Genomic DNA, 25,202 nt, shown 5'->3' with positions numbered 1-25,202 from the left:
AGCATGGGTTTGAACTATGCTGGTCTGCTTATATGCAGATTTTTTTCAATAAATATATTGGAAAAACTTTTTGGAGATTTGTGACAATTTGAAAAAAACTTGGAGATGAATTGCCACCCCCTGAGGCAGCAAGATCAACCCCTCCCCTTCCTCCTCCGCAGCCTCTCAACACAAAGACAAGGATGAAGACATTTATGATTATCCATTTCCACTTAGTGAATAGTAAATATGTTTTCTCTTATGAGTTTCTTAACATTTTCTTTCTCTAGCTTATTTTAGTTTAACCCTTTTCCTGTTTAGAAAAAGTGCAGCTCACTGCCAGCGCTCATTTAATTTTACGTAAACACACTCTTTGAGGCTGAAGCAAATCTGATTGATTTTCTATGTGAAAATAAAATATAAAAACTGTTGTCGGAGTTATTTCTAAACAAAGTAACATCAGAATCATCTGAGTCATCAGAATCGTCTGTTTTGGAAAAATCAGATTCATCAAATGAATCTTTGGCCAACAACTGAGAATGATGTTAACATCACACATAGGAATGCGGTATTTTCTAGGATTTGGCATTTTCAGCAATTGAGAATTACTATATTTTGTAAATGGAAATAACACTACTAAAAACAGAATGCTATAAATAGAATGATATCTTTTGTTTCCAAAGTTGATATACTAGAGCAATGCGAAAATAATAATAAAAGCAAGATATTTCCTGGCAAAGTTATCTCAGGGTAATCGCAGCAACCACAGGCGCTGCCAGCAAGTATGCTTGGGGCAAAGGGGAAAAGGGTTAAGAATATAGTATGTAATACATACATGTAACTTATAAAAGATGTGTTAATGACTGTTTATGTTATTAGTAAGGCTTCCAGTCAACAGTAGGCTATTAGTAGTTAAGATTTTGGGGAGTCAAAGTTATACATAAATTTTCAGCTGTGTGGTGAGAGGGCAGGAGTTTGCACCCTAACCCCTGCATTGTTTAAGGGTCAACTCCGTGTGTGTGTGTGTGTGTGTGTGTGTGTGTGTGTGTGTGTCCAGTGATTGCTGCATTGTGTGGTAATTTTATTTTTAATTTTATAAAATGTCTATACCATTTCACATTTCCACCAACTGTGCACAGTGGTTCCAGTTTCTCTGCATCCTTGCCAGCACTTATTTTCTGTTTTCTTTCCTAATGGGTGTGAAGTGGTATCTCATTGTGGTTTTGATTTGCTTTTCTCTTATGATTACTGATGTTGAGCATCTTTTCATATGCTTCTTGGTTGTTTGTATATCTTCTTTGGAGAATTACCTGTTCAAGTCTTTTGCTCATTTATTAATTGGGTTTTTTTTTTCATTGTTGAGCTATAGGAGTCCCTTATATATTCTGGATATTAATCGTTTACCATATATGTGATTTGCAAATATTTTCTTCCACTTTGTAGGTTGTCTTTTCACTTTGTTGATTGTTTTCTTTTGTGCAGAAGTTTTAAAATATGATTTAGTCTCATTTGTCTATTTTTGCTTTTGGTGTTATATCCAGGACATCATTGTCAAATCAAATGTCATGAAACTTTTCCCCTACGGTTTGTTTTAGGAGTGTTATAGGTGTTATGGTGGGTCTTTAATCCATTTTTAGTTAAATTTTGTGTATGGTGTAAGGTAAGGGTTTTCCTAACATAGTTTGTTGAAAAGTCTGTCTTTTCTTCATTGTGTACTCTTTGTGCCCTTGTTGAAGATTATTTGACCACACATGCAAATAGACATCATTGCCTTATTTCTTCTGATCTTAGGGGAAAGTCTTTCATCCTTTCACTGTTGAGTATGATGTTAACTGTGAACTTTTCCTATCTGGCCTTTATTATGTTGAGGTAGTTTCCTCTATTCTGAGTTTGTTGAGTGTTCTGTTTTGTTATCATGAAAGGGTGTTGAATTTTGTCATATGCATTTTTTTGTATTAATTGAGATGATTATATGGTTTTTGTCCTTCATTTGTTATTGTATTGCGTTGATTTTTGTATGTTGAGCCATTCTTGCATTCCAGATATTGGTTGTGGTGTATAATCCTTTTTTTTTTTTTGAGACAGAGTCTTGTTCTGTCACCCAGGCTGGAGTGCAGTGGTGCGATTTCGGCTGGCTACAACCTCTGCCTGCTGGATTCAAGCGATTCTCCTGCCTCAGCCTCCCGAGTAGCTGGGACTACAGGCGCGTGCCACCACTCCTGGCTAATTTTTTTTTAATTTTTAGTAGAGACGGGGTTTCACTGTGTTAGCCAAGATGGTCTCAATCTCCTGACTTTGTGATCCGCCCACCTTGGCCTCCCAAAGTGCTGGGATTACAGGCATGAGCCACTGTGCACGGTCGTTTAATCCTTTTAATGTGTTGTTGAATTCAGTTTGCTAGTATTTTGTTAAGGGCTCTTTCATCAGTATTCATCAGATATTGGTCTGTAGTTTTCTTTTCTTTCTTTCTTTTTTTTTTTTTTTTTTTGAGACGGAGTCTCGCTCTGTTGCCCAGGCTAGAGTGCAATGGTGCGATCTCTAGTTTTCTTTTCTTACTGTGTTTTTGGTTTTGGTATCAGATTAATGCTGACCTGATAGAATGAGTTTGGGAGTGTTCCCTCATCTTAAATTCTTTGGAAGAGTTTGAGGATTAATGTTAATTCTTATTTAAATGTTTGGAAATATTCTCTAGTAAAGGCATCTTTCTTTATTGGGAGGTTTTTGATTACTGCTTCAGTATCCTTATTAATTATAAGTTTTTTCAGTTTTTTTCTTTCTTTTCTTTTCCTTTTTGAGTCAGAGTTTCGTCCTTGTTGCCCAGGCTGGAGTGCAATGGCACAGTCTTCTCTCACTGCAACCTCTCCCTCCGGGTTCAAGCAATTCTCCTGCCTCAGCCTCCCAGGTAGCTGGGATTACAGGTGCCCGCCACTGTGCCCAGCTACTTTTTTTGTATTTTTAGTAGAGACAGTGTTTCACCATTTGGCCGGGCTGGTCTTGAGCTCCTGACCTTAGGTGATCTGCCCGCTTCGGCTTCCCAGAGTGTTGAGATTACAGGTGTGAGCCATTGTGCCCAGCCCAGATTTTTTTATTTCTTAAGTCTTGGTAGGTTGCATATTTTTAGGAATTTGTCAGTTTCTTTTAAGTTGTATCCAGTTTGGAATTACAGATTACAGTTGTGAGCCACCACACTTGGCCTTTTGACTTTTTTTTTTTTTTTTTTTTTTGTACTTTCAGCCTATTTGTGTCTTAAGATCTACAGTGGATCTATTGTAGGCAGCATATAGTTGGATTCTGGTTTTCTATCCATTCAACCAATCTATGTCTTTTAATAGGAGTTTAATCCATTTAAAATAATTACTGATTGTGAGGATTTACTATTATCATTTTGTTAATAGTTTTTCTGTATGCCTTGTAGCTTTTTGTCTCACATTTCTTCTCTTGTTGCCTGCTTTTGTGTTTTATTGATTTTTTTTTGTAGTGACATATTTTGATTCCCTTATTTCCCATTGTATATATTCTATAGATATTTTACTTGTGCTTACCATTACAATTACATAAAACATCTTAAAGTTATAACAATCTACTTCAAACTAACAACAATTTCATTTCTGTTGCATTAAAAACTCTACTTCTTTACATCCCTGTCCACCCCATTATGTTATTGATAATACAAATTACCTTTTGTATTGCATATCCATTAACAGACTTATAGTTACTTTTTATCTTGTTTTTAAAATTCTTTACTGTTTAAAAGTTATTTACTCACCTACATTACAGTACTATAGAATTCTATATTTGTCTACATATTTACCTTTACCAGGGAGTTTTATATATTCTCATGGTTTCATGTTGCTGTTTACATCTTTTCATTTCAACTTGACATCCCTTTAGCATTTCTTGTAGGGGAGGTTTAGTGTCAGCTTTTATTTATCTGAAGGAAGGAAAAAAAGTCTTCATTTTTCCTTCCTTCATTTTGAAGGACAGTTTTGCTGCATATAGTATTCTTTTTTTTTTTTTTTTTTGAGACGAGTCTCTCGCCTGTCAGCCTAGGTTGAGTGCAGTGGCCGGATCTCAGCTCACTGCAAGCCTCACCACCTGGTTCACGCTTTATCTCCTGCCTCAGCCTCTGAGTAGCTGGGACTACAGGCCTCGCCACCTCGGCCTCGCTAGTTTTTGTATTTTTTAGTAGAGACGGGTTTCACCGTGTTAGCCAGGATGGTCTTGATTCCTCACTGCATCCGCCTGCCCTGCCTCCCCAAAGTGCTGGGATTACAGGCTTGAGCTACATATAGTATTCTTATATGACAGTTATTTTTTTTCCTTTCAGCACTTTGAATATATCATCCCACTCCCTTCTAGCCTGCAGGGTTCCTACTTAGAAATTCTTTGATAATCTTTAGTAACTTCTTTATACGTGAAGAGTCACCTTTCTCTCGCTGCTTTCAGGATTCTGTTTTTGTCTGTGACTTTTGACAGTTTGGTTATTACGTGTCTTAGTATAGGTGTCTGGATTTATTCTGTTTGGAGTTTTTTTAAGCTTGAATTTGTGTCTGCATTACTTTCCTCAAAGTTGAGAAGTTTTAGGCTCTCTGCCTCTTTCTCTTTTTCTTTGTCTTCTGAGATGTTCATGATTTGCATGTTGTTTCACTGGATGGTGGTCCATAAGTTATTTGAGGCTATCTTCACCTTTCTTTATTCTTTTTTCGTTTTATCCCTCTGACTCAATAATCTCGAATGTCTTGACTTTGAATTCAGTGGTTCTTTCTTCTGCCTAGTTAAGTGCTTTTGAACCCCTCTAGTTAATTTTTCAATTGGTTCTTCGTAGTTTTTCTTTGTTAATATTCTCATTTTGTTTATGCATTGTTTTCCTGATTTCTTTAGTTGTCTATCTGTGTTGTCTTTTAGTTTATTGAGCATCATTACAGTGGCCATTTTGAATTCTTTGGTAATTCATATATCTCTGTTTATTTAGGGTCAGTTTCTGGAGATTTAACTTGTGCTTTTGATTGGGCCATGTTCCCCTGTTTCTTTGTATACTTTATTATCTTTTGTTAAGACTTGAGTATTTGAAAAAACAACACCCCTCCCAGTCCTTACAATCTGGCATTGTACAGGGAGAGACCATCACCAGTCACCTTGACTAGATAATCTGGAGACCTCTCAAGCCTTTTCTTGGATTTGGTCTTCTCTATGCATGTAATACCCTAGTTGAGGTTTACCTGTCTGTACTCAGGATTCTCACTTCCCCATTTCCATATCTGTTTGTGGTAGTGCAGCCTCTCTGGTGCTGTAGCAAGCCTTGGTACTGGAGTTCCCCCCTAGCGTCTGTCAGTGGTACTGCACACTCTCTGGTGCTACAGCCAGTTGCAGTGATCTTTGTTTTCAGTGGCTTCCAACCTGGTGCCCACTTCTGTCTTAGATTCAGTTAAGAAAGCACTCCCTCGGGCAGCTTCCCCTCCTCCCCCACCGCCCCATCAAAGTGAGAACACTGAATGTATGTTCTACTTTTATCTTTTCATCCCAGAAGGAAGATGGGATTTGGGATTTTTTTTTTTTTCCAAATGGTGCTGTGCTGTGCTGGGGAGAGGCTGTGGCAAGTATATGCCATGAACTTTTGTGCTGGCTTTCATGAGGTTCTTCTTGGCATACTTGGGGTGCAGAAACCTCTTAACTGGTTTCTGGATTTCTCACAGAGGCTGTCTAACATTGTTAATTCATCTCCGTGGGGGAAGGAGGGTCTGGTGTTTTCTGTTCCATCAACTTCCTGACCATAGCCTCTCTAGTGCTCTCTCTTTTGGAGTCAGCCTTCTCTGGGAAATAATTTAATCCCCTTATATAGTTTGCAAAATATGATAAAATGTGAACTCTGAGTTCAAAAGTGCAACTTGGTAAGGGGACTTCAATTCTACTCCTCAATTAACAGAAATAGTAAAAATAACTCATTTGTTGACTATTTTTACATGCCAGGCATTGTTCTAATCACTTAACATACATTATCTCATTTAATCTTTGCAATATCTCCAAGAAGTAGGTATTACTACTACTCTGTCTTTTCCCCTTTCCCCATTTTTTTGAGACAGGGTCTTTCTCTGTCACCCAGGCTGGAGGTCAGTGGCGCAGTCACAGCTCACTGCAGCCTCAACCTCCTGGGCTCAAGTGATCCTCTTACCTCAGCCTCCTGAGTGGCTGGGAGTACAGGCATATGCCACCGTGCCTGGCTGATTTCTGTATTTTTTGTGGAGATGGGATCTAACCATGTTGCCCAGGCTGGCCTGGAACCCCTGAGCTCAAGCAGTCCAATTGCCTTGGCCTCCCTAAGTGCAGGATTACAGATGTGAGCCACCGCGCTCGGCCTACTGCCCTCTTTTTATAGGGGAAGAACCTGAGGCAGAGTGATGAGGTGACACCCATTTGGCTAGAAATTGTAGACTCTAGCAGTTCCAAGCTTGAGAGTCACTGTACTGACTGGACTGCTCAAACTGTCATAACTCAGAAATTTTAAATACTCTGTTAATACCTGATCTAGACCTTCAGTTTGTGCTATTCCCCATCTTTATTACGCATTCCTTTTTATAATCACTTGCAAAAATAATTGTTTGCCTAAGTGTAACCCCTTTGGCATTTCTTGTATGGCTAATGTAAATGCCCGACTTCTTGTTGAGAATTCCAAGCTTTGAGGAAGTTAAGAAGCTGGAAGGGAAGAATGATGTACGCGTTTAATGATGACAGTTCAGTTTCTCTTGCTCAATTGTTCTTGCCTGAAGGGCAGGGAGGCAACCATCCTGTACATATTAGTCAGTACATAGGCTTAGCCTTTATGTTGTCCAGGTCACGAGGTTAAGGTGTCTTATGCCACAGTTGGGCGTGCAGTGTATGCTTAGTGTCCATTGACCAAGATGAATGATTTTTATTCTGGGAGAGGAAATGATTAGGACAAGGAAGGTATGGGGAGGGCTGTGGGAGTAGAGTTGTTGTGAAATGGAGATAGGTCTGAAGTCAGTGTTTTGACGAATGGGTGAAGAGAGAACAAACCTGTCAGGGTTCTGTACATCCAAAATTAGGGCAGAACTAGGTCAGGTGAGGCAATAAACACAAATTTCTCCTTTTATTGGTTGTTTGCATTAGAAAGAAGTGACATTCATGTAAGTAACTTCAAACTCTGTTCCCGGATGTCATCCTCTGGCCCTACTCTTCATTAAGCAGAGCTGAGAGTACAGCTTTATTTTTCCTCCCTTACCTCTCCTTTCCTAAGGGGAAATACTCTATACAGTTCCCTTTCTGTTATCAAGCATGATTAGAAATGCAAGGTTTGCCTGATGAAGTCATTTAACCTCTTGGATCCGTAGCCTCCCATCTGTACTGTTGCCTCTCAATTTGTTTGTTCCTTCATTCATTCAACAACTCTTTATTCATTTATTTATTTTATTTATTTTTATTTTTTTTTTTGAGACAAGGTCTTGTTCTTTCATCCAGGCTAGAGTGCAGTGGTGTGATCATGGCTCACTGTGGCTTTCACCACCTGGACTCAAATAATTCTCCCACCTCAGCCTCCCAAGTAGCTGGGAACACAGATCTGCGCCACTATGCCTAGCTAATTTTTTTATTATTTGTAGAGCCATAGTTTCACTATGTTGCCCAGTCTAATCTCAAACGTGGCTCAAGTGATCCTCCCACCCCAGCCTCCCAAAGTGCTGGAATTATAGACGTGAGCCACTCACTGCACTCTGCCCAACAAAATATTTGCTATGTGCGTAGTAGTGTTCCAGGTCTAGGATGTCACTCTCCTCAACTTGTTCTTTCTCCTTCCCGTGGATCTCTAATTTGAGATACTGTCTTATCACTTTAATGCTGTCATAATAGAAGAATATTCATTTTGTACAAGCGCAGTTATCTGTATGCTGGGAGGAGATACATACACACGTATATATACATGTCTACATCTATAAAAGTTACTAGTTTTGTAAAAATCATACTTGCTCATTCTACAAATTTTGCAATACAGAAAAGTACAAAAATAAAGAATAAATCGGGCCGGGTGCAGTGGCTCACACCTGTAATCCCAGCACTTTGGGAGGCCGAGACGGGCAGATCACAAGGTCAGGAGATTGAGACCATCCTGGCTAACACGGTGAAACCTCGTCTCTACTAAAGATACAAAAAAATTAGCCAGGCATGGTGGCGGGCACCTGTAGTCCCAGCTACTCGGGGGGCTGAGGCAGGAGAATGGCGTGAACCTGGGAGGCGGAGCTTGCAGTGAGCCGAGATCACGCCACTGCACTCCAGCCTGGGCGACAGAGCGAGACTCCATTTAAAAAAAAAAAAAAAAGAATAAATCATCTGACATGTCTTGGAAGTTGGTAGTAGTTAGCATTTTGGCTAACATGATGCCAAATATTTCTTTATACAAACATACATACAGATAAAAGCATAATCGTAATGGAATAACTATGTTTACTAACGTTTGTGTACTGGTTCTGGGATGAGCAACTTTATATGCATTATGTCATTTGATTCTCACAAAAAACCCTCCAAGATAGATAATGTTGCCTCATTTTGCTCAGGAGGAAATTGGTGTTTAGAATAATGAAGTAAACTGCCCAAGGTCCAGTAATGGTCTCTGAATCTCAAGACCATGCTTGGTCCTATTACACTATGTTGTATATAATATTATCACGGTACATAAATGAAAATATACTGTCTATGCTTTTATATTTGCTTTTTTATTTGATTTGTGGAAGTGTTTATTATACAAGTCATAATTTATAATAATTTTCTATAATGTTTTTACTCAACAGTAGTAATGTTCATATAGTTAGTGAAGGTCTATATTTCTAGTGACTGGTACTCTGTTGTGTCTACCACACATTATTTGACCAGTCCCTTGCCAATGGATATTTAGTCTTTTGCTATTTGAAGTCACATAGGAATAAATATCTTTGTGCCCTTTTGGTTTTAACTTATTCTGTAGTGATTAAGAATACAGATTCTGGAGTCAGGCAGCCTGAATTTCAGTGTGATCAGCTCTGCCACTTTTGAACTATGTGATCTTGAGCAAATTACTTCTCTCTGTCCCTCAGGTTCCTCATTTATAAAATAAAATAACCAGACCTCTTTGCCATTCCCTCGGGACTAAATCTGCTCACACATATAAAGTATGTAGAACAGTACCTGAGACATAATAAGTGCTCAATAAACAGCACTTCAGCTTTTAGCTGGATGTGGTGGCTCCTGTCCATAATCACAGCTATTCAGGTGGCTGAGGCAGGAGGATCACCTGAGGCCAGGAATTAGAGACCAGCCTGAGCAACACAAGATGCTGTCTCTAACACTTTTTTAAAAATTAAAATAAAACATGTCAGCTTTTATTTATGGTTGGTGGTGGGAATTCTTCCTTTGAAGTGCCATGGATTGCTTCTGCAGAGAGATGTCTGTGGACCCCTGGAGCTTACTATGAAGAGGGCATCACCAAGGTGGGGGGGTCACTCTCTTCACCTGTGAGGCCATCAGCACAAAAGTTTGTGTTTTCTGGGATCAACAAATGCCCTCAGGGCAGAAGGGGCTCTGTGCTCATTTGTCTTTTGGGGAACCCCTGTTTTTCTCTTTAGTTTTTGCCTAGTAATTCCTTACTGTCTTCACAGCCATTTGAAGCCTTTAGAAGTGCTTTTGTTTGCTTGCTTAACTGTATTACCTGACATTTTTGGTTGTTTTCACTAGAAACATTGATCTACAGCTAGTCCACCAGTATTGGAATGGAATAGGAAGTGTGAACCCCGAATACCTGAGACAGGTCTCAGTTAATTTAGTAAGTTTGTTTTGCCAAGGTTGAGGACACACACCCATCACACAGCCTCAGGAGGTCCTGATGGTGTGTGCCCAAGGTGGTCGGGGCACAACTTGGTTTTATACATTTTAGGGAGACACAAGACATCAGTCAATAAATGTAAGATGTACATTGATTTTGTCCAGAAAGGTGGGATAACTCAAGCAAGGATGGGGCTTCCAGGTTATAGGTAGGGAAGAGACAAACTGTTGCTTTTTTTTTTTTTTTTTTTTTTTTTTATACAGAGTCTCGCTCTGTCACCCAGGCTGGAGTGCAGTGGCGTGATCTCTGCTCACAGCAACTTCTGCCTCCTGGGTTCAAGCGATTCTCCTGCCTCAGCCTTCCAAACAGCGGGGACTACAGGCGCATACCATCATGCCCAGCTAATTTTTTTGTATTTTTAGTAGAGATGGGGTTTCACCATGTTAGCCAGGATGGTCTGGATCTCCTGACCTGGTGATCTGCCCACCTTGGCCTCCCAAAGTGCTGGGATTACAGGCGTGAGTTGTTGCATTCTTTTGCATTTCTGAAGATGAGGTTTTAATTGCTGTCACTGTTTAACATTTAGCAGGACCTGGTGTCCTTTTTAACCTGGGAGTCAAAGCCCTGTAACTCAATGTCACGAGTACTTTAAAAGCACACAGAAAGATACATGGATGTACTAACCTTAATTTTATTATTTTTTATTTTTATTTTTATTTTTTGAGACAGAGGTTTGCTCTTGTTGCCCTGGCTAGAGTGCAATGGTGTGATCTCAGCGCACTGCAACCTCTGCCTCCTGGGTTCAAATGATTCTCCTGCCTCAGCCTCCTGGGTAGCTGGGATTACAGGCATGTGCCACCATTCCAGGCTAATTTTTGTATTTTTAGTAGAGATGGGGTTTCACCATGTTGGCCAGGCTGGTCTCATACTCCTGACCTCAGGTGATCTGCCCGCTTTGGCCTCTCAAAGTGCTGGGAATACAGGCATGAGCCACCACACCCAGCCAATAACCTTAATTTAAAACAAATTTTTTTTAATCTCAGTTTTTTCCTGAGCAAACCAAACTCAATAATAATGGCATAGGAATTATTTTGATACAATGTAAAATCTGTTAGACCAGTTACCAAAAGGCAAAAGAAGAGACCTTCTGCAGTGCACAGAATATTATGTTGGAAGAAAACATTTCTTTTAGACCTTTAAGAAAATGTTAGAGTATGGATGCAGTGGCTCACGTCTAGAATCCCAGCACTTTGGAAGGCCAAGGCAGTGGATCACTTGAGGTCAGGAGTTCAAGACCAGCCAGGCCAACATGGTAAATGCCCGTCCTTACTAAAAATACAAAAATTAGCTGCATGTGGTGACATGTGCCTGTAATCCCAGCTACTTGGGAGGCTGAGGCACAAGAATCACTTGAACCCAGGAGGCGGAGGTTGCAGTGAGCCAAGATGGTGCCACTGCATTCCAGCCTGGGTGACAGAGACTGTGTCTCAAAACAAACAAACAAATGTTGTTAGCATCAGGCTACAACAAACAGAACTCAAGGGAAAAAAAAACTTTTATGAGCTGAAAATGAGTCGAAGGAGGGCAGTACTATTTCACACCTTTAAAAAGGGGAGAGAAAACCGAAGTGGCAAGGTGCAATAAAGGTTGAACTTTGGGTTAAAAAAGAAAAAATTAAAATCTCTTATCATTTATTAAGAGTAAATCAATCCCTTGAGAAAATTTTATTGCTCTAGTCAGTTCTTTAGTGTATAAGTGTTGTTTTTTACATCAAACTCAGTCTCTAGAAATACTATTTTAATTTCTCTTTAATTTGATCATATAAAAGTTTTGTTTGTTTTAATAAATCCTCTTATTGTGACTTACATACACCGTTCATGACATGCTTAGACTTTCTGGTTTGTCCCAAATGTCCCTCTTTCTTAAATAACCAGTCATTTTCTAGGACTACATTTACCATTCAAGATTGTTTCTCATATAAAATTATTTCTCTTTAAGCTTTCTTTCCAAAAAAATGCCCCTTTATTTCTGTAACTTTCTTTATATTTCTCTTATTTCCTGGTTCCTTTTACTTTGTTTTATATATAACCTTTAAATAAGCTTTGAATTAGACAAAAATTGTTCACCTTTTTAAACAGGACACATGTGTTTTTTAGAATGTTTTCCTACAGTATATTTTTATTGGACCATACCCAAATAATGAAATATCTATTATTTAATTTAACTTTAGATTCTAAATTATGACAAGTTTGTCTACAAGTATTTATCCCATTACATTTACCTGATTATTTTATTCTAATCATTTAGCTAGATTACTTATGAAAACTACCACAATCATCATTTAAAGATGTGAAGCTTGCCATTGCAAAATTATAACTGAGACAGTGAAGAAGATGTGACCTGACTCCATCTTGCTTCTAACCTCCAAGCTGTCCTTGTTCATTGCTGAGCGTAGGCCAAACTAACTTTGGGAGGAACTTAGTTGATAGTTTTGAAATAAAGATGATTAACAGTCCTTTCCCAAAACAAACCTCCTTACTGCCTGTGGACTAGACTGCCTAAAGCCATAAGACTAGAAGTTATGGTAATTTTACTAAATAATTGAAGATGTAGCTATTTTCATTAAACTAATATCAATATCTTATTTATTAAAAATTATACAAGCAAAGATCATTCTGTTTTGAGCTGGGTTTATAGTTTTATAACCCCTATGCCAAATTTTGACACCTAATATTATTTGGCAGGGATAAGTATGTCCTGGTCCCTCATGCATCAGAGGGTGTAAGAGAAAGGAGAGACAGCAGAAGTAAATGGAGAAAACATAATCAACTGAGAAGAAAACTTTTGCTCAAAAAAAAAAAAAGACAACGTTCTAGGAGAAAAACAAAAAGGATGAAGGCCTTTTAAATACATACATACCTTGGATGTTAGCTTTTAATTAAACTGACTTTTAACCATTGAGCTTCTTTAAAAAAACATTTTAAATCTCATTACCATATTTCAGCTAGCACAAATTGCTACTATTGCAGAAGTACCAAGCATCAAACCAGAAAGGGCTTGATTTAGGAACCAAACCCAGGCTGTCCTGGTGGAAAAAAAAGAAGGCAGAATGCTTAGTTATGGAACTGCAGCATGGGTCAACAGCCATTACTCTTTCAGTTTGGCCTGGCTAGCAAAAAGGTGGCCATGTGATGTAAATAAAGTACTTTAAGTAGTCAAAAAAAATCTTTCCTTTTTTTTCTCCCCCCTTTTGCTGGCCATTTTTCTCCCCCCACACCACACCACTTTTGTGTGTGTTGGAAGTGAGGGAGTTTTAGCCACTTCAGAGGCATTGTTCCCCATAATTTGGAACTTTCCTTTGGATTTGATCAAGTCGGATAGAGTTGATGAAACCCAGTGGGAAAAAGACCGAAACAACAACAAAAACAGAAACAAACAACAACCAAACAGTTAATTAAAACAAACGACGGCACAACTTATACGATTATTGAATGCTGTAATGGTAAGGAGAAACTAAAACCAGCTGGTTGTTAATCTTTTTTTTTTTTTTAGACGGAGTTTTGTTCTGTCACCCAGGCTGAAGTGCAGTGGTGTGATCTTGGCTCACTGCAACCTCCACCTCCCATGTTCAAGCAATTCTGCCTCAGCTTCCCAAGTAGCTGGGATTATAGGTGCCTGCCACCACACCTGGCTAATTTTTTTGTATTTTTAGTAGAAATGGGATTTCACCATGTTGGCCAGGCTGGTTTCGAACTCCTGACCTCAAGTGATCCACCCGCCTTGGCCTCTCAAAGTGCTGGGATTACAGCTGTGAGCCACTGCGCCTGGCATATTAATCTTAACTTTAGCCAAGACAAACCCCAATTCAGTTACTGACCTAGGGATGGGTCTCAGTCTGAAGACTGCTCTGTGCCATCCAAGAAGCAGGAAAAAACTCAAATTCGTCTTCCCTGTTGGAAGCGAGCTCACACTCCATAAAGGAGTTCCTGCCTTCCCTCATGGAAGCAGGAGAAACTTGCCTTCCTTGTGTTGGAAGCAAGTAAAACATCCAAAAAAAAAAAAGGAGTTGTATAGCAAAATAAACTTTAGATCTCATCCAGATTTTGGGAAATCAGAGATTCTCTGTAGGAGGTGCTTCCAGGCCTCAGCAAATTGTCCTGTTGGTTTGAGCCATAAAGATAGCTCAAGCTGGTACAAGCACTAATAGGAGATTTGTCAAAGGTCAGGGGCATCTTCACTCAATCCCTTCATGGTTACTAAAATGTGAACTCCGAATATCTGAGACAGGTCTCAGTTAATTTAGAAAGTTTATTTTGCCAAGGTTGAAGACGTGCACCTGTCACACAACCTCAACAGGTCCTGACGATATGTGCTCAAGGTGGTCGGGGCACAGTTTGGTTTTCTACATTTTAGGGAGACATGAGACATCAATCAGTATATGTAAGATATACATTGGTTCCCTCTAGAAAGGCAGGACAACTCAGGGAGAAGGCTTCCAGGTCACAGGTAGGTGAGAGACAAACGGTTTCATTCTTTTGAGTTTCTAATTAGGTTTTCCAGAGGAGGCAAATCAGATATGTATTTTTCTCAGTGTGCAGAGGAATGACTGAATAGAATGAGAGGCAGGTTTGGCCTAAGCAGTTCCCAGTTTGACTTTTCTCTTTAGCTTAGTGATTTGGGGGCCCCAAGATTTATTTTCCTTTCACAGGAGGAACTCTGACTTTTTAAAAAAAGATCTGTGCTGCTGTCTTATCTTTACTCACATCATGGCACTCATGAAAAATGCTAATGTTTGCATGATACCCTTGGGAACTAGATGCAGCTGTTTGCTATGGGAGTGACTGGCCAAGGGGTCTGAGGCTCTGATCTCAGAGGTAGCCAAAGACTCAGTGTGTCGGCTTGCCTTACTATTGGACGCACTCCAGCAGGGAGGTACAGCTTCACAGGATGCATTCATGAAAGAGAACTGAACTTCCAGCTAAAGGAGATAGACACTTTCAGAGAGAGAGAGAGAGAGAGCGCAGCACGCACAGCTTTCCTAGTTGTTCTGCCCTCCCACTAGTAGGTGTAGGGCAGAGTTTCTCAACCTCAGCCCTGTTGACAGATAATACTTCGTTGTAGAGGGCTACCTGTACATAGTAGGATGTTTAGCAGCATCTCTGGCTTCTACCTATTGGGTGCTAGAAGCAACACCCAACCCTTATTTCCCGGTTGTCACAGCTAAAAGTATCTCCAGACATTGCCATATGTTCCCTGGGGCCCAGAATCGCCCCCAGTTGAGAACCGCTAGTGTATGGCAGTCAGTGGTTCTCAAACTTGAGCATGCATTAGAATCCCCAGGAGGGCTTGTTAAAACAGTGCTGGTTCTCTCCTCCCTGCCTCTGATGCACTAATTCTGGGGCGGGATCTGAATTTTCATTCTTAACAAGCTCCCAGGTGATGCTAATACGGCTGGTGGATGACCCCACTTTTGAGAGCCACTAATGTGGAGAAGAAACACTTGAGTTAGAAATCAGGGCACTTCAGTTCTAATTCCATCTCTGACTGTGATTGTGTGACCCTAGGCAAGGTGCTGCGTTTTTCTGTTTCTTTGCTCAAAGTGAGGAGATCAGACTGACACTTTTCTTAGGTCACTTACCATATTAATGAAATCTGTGAAACCCTCATGTTCTTGCGTGTAACACCGTGGTTCTCAAGGTTTGGTTCATTCAGTGCCTGTTCTGGTGTCTGAAGGCAACTACTGCTTTACCCTTCTTTTTCTTCTGTATGCAGTATTTGCTTTAGGGTCCAAGAAAGAGTTGAATGGCTTGAGAAGGAGGCTTAGAAAATAATCAAATGCCCATTTTTTTCATGGTAGTATGAATATATCTTTTAAAAAATAACCGCGTTTTCAAATGTAGTCAGTCACCTAACAAATCGCAGTGTGGCATTAGGAATCCATGGGACGGTCTTAATCAATTTGTCCTTATACCTATTAATTTAAATACCATGGTTGTAGGTTGGGTGTTGGGGCTTTTTGTAAGAAGGAATGTAAGCAACACTGCAAGACTCATGAGATGAAATGCAAGTAGAACTTTTTGAAACTAAGAAGCAGTGCTGGCTGGACGCAGTGGCTCACGCCTGTAATCCCAGCACTTTGGGAGGCCAAGGCGGGTGGATCCATGAGGTCAAGAGATTGAGACCATCCTGGCTAACATGGTGAAACCCCGTCTCTACTAAAAATACAAAAAAAAATTAGCCGGGAGTGGTGGTGGGCACGTGTAGTCCCCTTGGGAGGCTGAGGCAGGAGAATGGCGTGAACCCGGGAGGCGGAGCTTGCAGTGAGCCGAGATTGTGCCACTGCATCCCAGCCTGGGCGACAAATCAAGACTCCATCTCAGAAAAAAAAAAAAGAAGCAGTGCTATTTTAGATGAGGGAAAAAACACTGCTTTGTACGTTTTAGTAGGAAATCAGAAATAGAGAAGGCCTGATTATCAGAAATGGAATGTGAGAAAGAAAAATTAGCTTTTTGAGGAAACAAAACACGTTTATCTCCTGTAAGACTTCTTAGATAACAACTCTCTTAGGCATATGTTTGTGCAATTTCTTTTTGATTGTATCTGCCTTCCCTCTACCTCCTTCTCCAGTCAGAACATGTATTAAATGAAGGTTTTCATTTTTAGTACTTGTAGATTAGGAAGGGGTTGCATGGTCAGCATTGGTACCTAGACTCCATACCTTAGGCTCTGAAAACATGGGAACCTACTACTTCTCTTTGAGAACATACCCGTGTGGCCTCATTTCAGATGTGCATATTTATTCCCCTCCTTGATCTCCTTACCTTCAAAATAAAATACCTTCCATCTTGCCTTGCCAGTAGATGCTTGAAATTCCCACAATGTTCATTCATGTAGTCTTCATTTCTGAAGCCCTCACTGGACTAGTCCCCAGAAATTGCCTTCCTTACTTAGTTTCTTGAAAGACACTTTAACATGCTAAAACCTTTGGAATCCATTCATTGTTTCCATTTTTTTAGTCCATTCAATTTATTTATTTGTTTATTCAGTCATTCCAGTTTCCTAACCTCTGGAAAATACAGATGTGAACAAAACATTCTTAGATTAATTAGATTTCTTTTTTGACTTCATATTACTGTTGATGAAAAGAGTCAAACTGTAAAATATTTTAGGAGTTTTATTCTGTGCCAAATATGCGTGACCACGGCCAATGACACAGCCATGAAAACATGTGCCCAAGGTGGTCGGGGTACAGCTTGGTTTTATACATGAGACGTCAATCAAATACATTTAAGAAATACATTGGTTTGGTTCAGAAAGGCAGGACAACTCAAAGTGGGGGCTTCCAGGCTGTAGGTAAATTTAAACACTTTCTGGTTGAAAATTGGTTGAGTTTATCTGAAGACCTGGGATTAACGGAAAGGAATGTTCAGGTTAAGACAAAGGATTGTGGATACCAAGTTTTATTGTGCAGAGGAAACTCTCAGACTTCAGAGAGAGCAGGTTGTAAAATGTTTCTTATCGGACTTAAAAGGGTACCTGACTCTTAGTTGTTTGTCTCCTGGATCTGGAAGGGAAGGAAGAAAAACAAAGGGAAAAGAGGAGGTTCTCTATAGAATGCAGATTTTTCCCACAAGAGACTTTGCAGGGCAATTTCAAGGTATGGCAAGGAAATATATTTGGAGGTAAAATATTTTGATTTTCTTCCTTGTTATGCCAGAGTCACTCAGATTGGAAAGTAAGTCACAATATACAGGGTTAAAATAAAACCCATCTGATGAGAATTTATGGTTTGTAGGACATAACTCCCTAGAGCCTTTAGGTAGGAATTTGGGCAAGATAAAAAAAATCAGAACTTGGTCCTCATTATTGTGCTAGTTAGTATGGGTTGGGTTTTTTTGTTTGTTTGTTTTTTGAGACGGAGTTTTGCTCTTGTTGCCCAGACAACAAGATCGTGCAGTGGCGCGATCTCAGCTCACTGCAACCTCCACAGTTTTCCTACCTCAGCCTCCCAAGTAGCTGGGATTACAGGCGCATGCCACCTCTCCCAGCTTATTTGTTGTATCTTTAGTAGAGACGGAGTTTCCCCACGTTGGCCAGGCTGGTCTCGAACTCCTGACCTCAGGTGGTCCACCAGCCTTGGCCTCCTAAAGTGCTGGGATTATGGGCAGCGTTGAGCCACTGTGCCCAGCAGGTTTTTTGTTTGTTTGTACCTCTGTGTTGATTTTGGTTTATGATTTCCAAGCATTTTTTATATTGGAAAGAAAGGGGTGACAGGGATGGGTTTGTGAAGATGAGGAAATTAGGGTTAATTATGGCAACTGCCCCAGAATAGCCAGAGCCTCTAGGGAATTTACAAAGCCTGTGAATCAAATGTTCCATTTTTCATCTTTAGGAGATCCAAAATTGAGGTCGTTGCAGAGAATGCAGAGAGGCACTGAAGACTGGAAGTTTTGGAAAATAGTGCCCTCCCCAACTTTGGATTTCAAGATGATTTGTCCTAAGAAAACTAAGCAATTATTTATGATTGACTTTATTCACTTGAAGATTTTTATGAAGAACATGTGAATGAGGAAGATACAAAAATGGGCCAGATAGGAAAAAATTTTTTATTAACTAGTTCACTGGAATAGATGATAAACTATGTTTAGATATTTTGAAGATTTTTAGAAATGTTATCTAAAACTTGGAGAAAAGGCAAAAAGATTATTGTGTGCCCTTTCAGTATCACTCAAAAGCATTTGTTTAGAAAGTCCACTGAAGGGACATAGAGCATTCCCGGAGAAGGTAATTACTTGACTTACTTTTGACTAGAGTTTAGACTCTGTAAAGTTAGATATTAATTTCTAGAAAATTGATGTTACAAATGATTCTTGTCCAGTAGACATTAAATGATTCCTGTTTTAATAGAAAAGATAACCTCAAAGATTATGGTTTCATTGCTCTGAAATGAAACATTAACCAGTTTTGTATCTAACTTTGCAAGATTAATCAACCTTTGACACATGTACACTAAATATTTTTATGAGAGCTGTGTTTTTAGCTTTTTGAAAATTAGACTTTGACACAATGAGTATGTATTGAGCATATAAGCATATTGAGCATATAAGCATCTTGGATGGCTTAGACTATTGCCCAAGAGTAAAAGTTTGACTAAATTGACTATGGGATTCTATCAGCCCTGCATTCCTGTACTTGTGGGTGTTTATCCATATTCTCTTGGTCACTTGGATAGTAAGTTGCTCTTAAGGATAATCTAATTATGTGGCCTGGATGAAGACTTAGAATGCCTGCCTTATCAAGATCTCAAATGACACAAAGTAGAAAGGGATAATTTCTTTTGTTGTTGTTAATAATAGTTCTACTGTTGACTTGCATAGCACTTAAAATTTACGAAAGATTGGCATACCTGTTATTATATGTGATCCTCAGGATTTCTATGTGAGGAAGCAGGGTAGGAATTATTATTTACAATTTATAGGTGAGTAAACTGAGATGCTGACAGATAAAGTGTTTTACCAAAGGACAGTCAGCTGTTAAGGAATGGAGCTGGGACCACAGCCCAGCTAGTCACACTCCAAGTTCATTCAGCACTTCATGATGGAGCCAGGGTTCAAAAGGGACGTTGATAAGAACAGTGAATTGAAGTGGAAAAAAAATCTAGTAACACTGAAGGAATAAATAGAAAATCCTGTACTCCAGCTTCATATACTTGGTATTGATTTACCATTGCTAACTATAATTTCGGCTTTTTTAGGTTATGGGGTCTGTTTCTGACTGTTGGAAAGGCCTGAAATGCGTCTGAATCTTCTTTGACCTCTTCTCCCGCCTCGGGTAGAACAGTGCTAGCCACATGGCAGGTGCCCAGTATATATTTCTTTATTGAATGTATGCATTTGCTTTACATGATTTTATCTTCTTGATTATTCCTTTCTTCCTGGAAATACCTTCTTAATTAGCAAATTTCAGTAAATCAGGGTGACACTGGAGCAGCTTTACTTGCTTATTCAAAAGGGTAATCTGCCCTGTTATTTGATGCTTGTACTGGAAAGAGGACTGCTGACTTAATCTAATTTCATCTTTTTATTAAATCTCTCTAAGTCGACAAATCACAGATTGATTAACTCAACAGATGAACAATTCTGTGTGCCAGGCCTGGAGAAAGAATGGTAAGGATGAGACAAGGGTCCTCCTTTCATAGAGTTAACACTTCCTTTGGCTTATGGTTCTGGTGGTAGTTTTCATTTTCTCTTAAGATGTTTTCGATTTTGGCTCTGTTTCATTAGTAATCTGAGAGCCACATGAAGCAATTGAGTTGTGAGAAAAACCGTCTCTAAGACTTACTACGTATGACTAAGAATTGTTGTGCCTTGTGAAAGCTTAGGACTAAAACCAAGGTCAGTGCTAGTGGACTCCCCACAATTTCAAAATAGGAGAATTAGAGGATAGTGGCCCAGAATTGTAATGGCTTCCTTTTGAAGCTGTATTTGCATACCAAGCATGCTGTTATTACTTAGATTGTGTGTATATTTCTTGTCTGATGGAGGTTGTGGGGAGTTAAACCCCTCAGGCCTCACCTTCTAGCCATTCTAGGTCCGTCCCCAGGGACTCTCTTTGACTAGGGTCCCAAGACACATAATGAACGGAGTTGTTCAGCATAAGACAATGTGTGAACATTTTTAAAAATGGTTATTGATTATGATAGGAATTCAGGAGTTTTAGAGATCAGTTGAGACTGGTTTTGGTCAGGAGGGCAACTCGATGGGTTTTTGAGGCATATTTGATATTAGCTACCATTGATTGTGGTGAATGTGTGTAAGGCACTTCACAGCATCCCCACAAAATACATGCTGTCTTCCCCATTTTAGGATGAGGAAACTGAGACTTAGACTGGTGAGAATTTGCCCAGGGCTTCTCAGGGAGATAGGAGTAGAACTGGATTCAGAATCATGCCTTTCCATAGCCACTTGTGGAGAGAAGGCGGAAGCACTATGGACCCAGGACCAAGGGTCCCCGGCCATTAGAAAGATCTTTGATTGGGCCATGAGAAAAGAATAGTATTTTTAGTCATGTTCATAGCTGATTTCCGTTTGTGGCTCCTTGTGTTTCATCTCCACACAGCACAGGTGGAGGTGATATGGTTAGGGTGCGGAGTTAGTGCAGGACCATGCTGAGGGGCCAGGTTGGCAAGTTTGAGAGTTGGGTTGAAGCATAGAACGGTCAGATTGTGCAGGAGCCAAATGCCAAGTCTGGGGGCTGAGACTATTATGCAGGCAGTAAAAGAGAATGGTAGGTTTATTTTTTATATTTTTATGGTTACATAGTAGATATTTTTATTTATAGGGTACATGAGATATTCTGAGATAGGCAGACATTGTGTAATAACTAATTACAAATGGGGCAAATCGGGTATCCATCACCTCAAACATTTATCATTTCTTTGTGTTACGGACATTCCATTTATACTCTTTTTTTTTTTTTTTTTTTTTTGAGACGGAGTCTCGGGCTTCTGTCGCCCAGGTTGGAGTGCAGTGGTCGATCTCAGCTCACTGCAAGCTCCGCCTCCCCGGGTTCACGCCATTCTGCCTCAGCCTCCCCGAAAGTAGCTGGGACTACAGGCTCAGCCACCTCACCGGCTAGTTTTTTGTATTTTTAGTAGAGACGGGGTTTCACCGTGTCAGCCAGGATGGTCTCGATCTCCTGACCTCGTGATCCGCCCGTCTCGGCCTCCCAAAGTGCTGGGATTACAGGCTTGAGCCACCGCGCCCGGCCATTTATACTCTTTTAGTTATTTTTAAATGTACAATAAATTATTGTTGACTGTAATCACCCTATTGTGTTATCAGATAACTAGCATTTGATTCTTATTCATTCTAACTATATTTTAATAGTTAGATAAAATATAATAAGTCCCCTGCCCATTGGTTACCCATTAACATCCCCAACCCTTCCCAGTCTCTGGTAACCATCATTCTACACTCTATTCTACTCACAAGTTCAATTGTTGTAATGTTTAGCCCCTATTCTGATTTTTAATTTAAATTGAATTTTTAGCTCTCATTCTACTCACAAGTTCAATTGTTTTAATTTTTAGCTCCCAGAAATGAGTGAGAACATGTGAAGTTTGTCTTTCTGTGCTTGGCTTATTTCACTTAACATAATGACCTCCAGTCCATTCATGTTGTTGCAGATGACAGGGTCTCATTCTTTTTTATGGTTGGATAGTACTCTGTTGTGTATATGGACTACATTTTCTTTATCCAGTCATCTGTTGATGGACACTTAGGTTGCTTCCAAATCTTGGCTATTGTGAACAGTGCTGCAGTAAACATGAGAGTGCAGATATCTCTTCAGTATACTGATTTCTTTTCTTTAGGGTGTATATCTAGCAGTGGAATTGCTGGATCATATGAAAACCTTATTTTTAGTTTTTGAATTGTGGGTTTTTTAACTGGCAAGTGTGGTGGGATTGGTAACTGTGTGCAGGAAGGGAGTAAGACAGGCGGGAGATCAGGTGGAGGCTAGAAGGGTCTGAATTAGGGGTGTAGAAGTGAAACCAGGGAGAAGTGGGCCTCTGAAGACACTGTTGAAGTCCTCTTATTACCGCTCAGCCCCCCTGGCCATTGGAAAGATCCTTGATTGGGCCATGAGAGAAGAATAGTATTTTTAGTCATGATCATAGCTGACTTCCATTTGTGGCTTCTTCTGTTTCATCCCTACACAGCACAGAAGTGAATGTGCATATTAGTAAATGTTGAAATAGAGTTCTTTTTTTACTTGATTGGCACATTAGATTCTGTTCAGATGCTCAGTCCTTATTTTGCTGCACGTCCATCATGGCTGTGTGCCTACAGCCTAAAAAACTGGCAGAGGAAATGTTGATTGTAAGGTTTCAAGTCCACGGGACATCAGGGCCTTAAACTCTCTGTTTATTGGCCTCCAAGTGAAGTGTAATGAGATTCAGTACTAATAAATCATAAATTATTTTTCTTGGACAATTGACCATTTCATATGAAAAGACATGGGTTGCAAAACTAAGGTACCGATTAAGCTAAGGACACTTGTGTAAAATATTCTCTTTTAGCTTCCCCACATTGTCAGGAACCCAGGGACATTTCCTGTTCATATTTGTGTTTGTATCAGTGTCTCCATGTTTGTTTCTCTGGAGAAGTCCCGGGCCCCTCACATGTCCAGTAACTGCAGATGAGCATTCTGCCATGGCAGGAGGAACCACTGGGGGTAGGGACGGTATTCTTAGGAATGAAACTAGAAAGAGGAAGTGAATCCAGATTAACTAGGGTGAGTGTGACAGTTTGTAGCTGGGAGAGCCCCACAGATCATTAGCGCCAACAGGGACTGCCAGAGTCATTCGGGCCAGTGTGTTCAGGCTGAGCCTGTCCTGGTAGAGAGAGGGAAGGCCTTGCAGCAGGGACTCTAGGGCCCCTCCACCTTCTTCAGCTAGAACTATTCTACCTTGATCAGTTGTACATATTAGGGTTCCATGGAAGTATTATTTTTAAAAATAAGACAATTATTGGCTGGGCACAGTGGCTCATGCCTATAATCCCAACACTTTGGGAGGCCAAGGTGGGCGGATCACTTGATGCCAAGAGTTTGAGACTAACCTGGCCAACATGGCGAAACCCTGTCTCTACCAAAAATAAAATAAAATAAAAATTAGGCATGGTGGTGCATGCTACTGGGGAAGCTGAGGCACAAGAATCACATGAATCTGGGAGGCAGAGGTTGCAGTGAGCTGAGATTGTACCACTGCACTCCAGTGTGGGTGACAGAGTAAGACTCTGTCTCAAAACAAAACAAAACAAAACAAAACAAAAACTTATTTATTAATAAAAAAAATTAGCCTCTGGCTATTCTTTCATGGTACAAAGGGAAATTAAGTCCCAGAGTAGGAATGTGCATTATCTGAGCCTGAGTTGTTGGTGAATGGCTTGGAATGCCTTTAAAAAAAAACACACAAAAAAACAAAAAACGCCGGGCACGGTGGCTCACGCCTGTTAATCCCAGCCCTTTGGGAGGCCAAGGCGGGTGGATCACAAAGTCAGGAGATCAACACCATCCTGGCCAACACGGTGAAACCCCATCTCTACTAAAAATACAAAAATTAGCTGGGTGTGGTGCGCGCACCTGTAATCCTAGCTACTCAGGAGGCTGAGGCACAAGAATCACTTAAACCTAGGAGGCAGAGGTTGCAGTGAGCTGAGATTGTGCCACTGTACTCCAGCTTGTTTGTCTCAAAAAACAAAACAAAAACAACAACAACAACAAAACACATTATGTGGTCACAGAAGTGCCTTTTTGAGCCCTATTGCGGACAGGAGTGGAGCTGAGTTTTCAGGAGTCACGGACCCTCACTGATGTTTCTGTTTCTGACTCTTTGATGTTATCAAGTGGTTGAGGATTTCTAGCCTTTGAAGCAGACTCAGTTCCCATTTGGACCCCAATGCCATGTCAGCTGAGGTGTCTACCTCTCACTTCCTGGAACAGTTGAGGCACTTTTTTTTTAGCCCTTGCAGGTCTCTTGCTTGGCCATGAAATTTGGGGATTCACCTGGCCAGCTACATAAAATAGCCCAAAAGGGTTAGTGTCCCACCGCCTCTGCAGGGCCACAGGCTGCCTGACAGTTTATCAAATGAGTCCTCTTCTGGAGGCAGCCTGAGCTGGTTGGATCATTGGTATAAGGACACCAGGAGAGCATGTTGGAGTTAGCTCAGCCAGGGTCCATGTCATTACTCTGCCACTTATAGCTGTATGACCCTGGACAAGTTCCTTAACCACTTTGGCCTCCGTCTCCTTATTAGTAAATTGGGAGAATCTCTTAATATTAGGCGTAAAATGAGCTTGGTGCTGGGATTTGATTTTTCACCATTTCTACCAACTGCCTTCTACCAGGACCTTATGAATTGCCCTGAAAGGTGCTGGTTATACCTGCAAAAGGAGAGTCTTGAGTCACTGGTGGAAAGCAGGCAGAGTCTAGAGGTCTTCACAAAATTAAATGAGCCACCCGTTGAGCAGACAGAATACTTCCAAGGAGTAGTAGTCTCTTCATGAGGAAGAACCACCCAGTCATCAGAGCTGTCCAGTAAGAGATCATCTTGTGAGATCATAAAGCTGATGAAGATATTTATATAACTTAATATATTTGATAGAGAACTTTCCAACTCCTACTTTATTGGCTTCTTGCAGCACTCCTATGAGAGAGGCACAGGCAGTATCAATATTATTCTGGTTTTATATAGGGTAAATCCAAGGCCCAGGGAATTTAAGTAGCTTGTTAATGATCACAGAGTAAGTGGCAGATCTGGGACTTAAAACTGAGTTATTTATTGACTTGAATATTTTGTGTTTGCTGTTACGATTCTGCCAAGAAGCTGCCATCACCAGAAGGTCTCAGGCAGAGGCT

The 25,202-nt window shown here is 40.3% G+C and overlaps 1 protein-coding gene across 1 annotated transcript in view; it reads left to right on the top strand.

The window, feature by feature from the left end:
• The window catches only part of EVL (Enah/Vasp-like), a 174,318-nt gene that overhangs the window by 19,225 nt on the left and 129,891 nt on the right, over window positions 1–25,202 (top strand). The gene's annotated exons all lie outside the window — the stretch shown is intronic.

Source organism: Papio anubis, chromosome 7, assembly GCF_008728515.1.
Source record: "Papio anubis isolate 15944 chromosome 7, Panubis1.0, whole genome shotgun sequence".
NCBI lineage: Eukaryota > Metazoa > Chordata > Mammalia > Primates > Cercopithecidae > Papio > Papio anubis.
The sequence above is the reverse complement of the archived record's forward strand: the minus strand, read 5'-3'. Positions and strand labels throughout refer to the sequence as shown.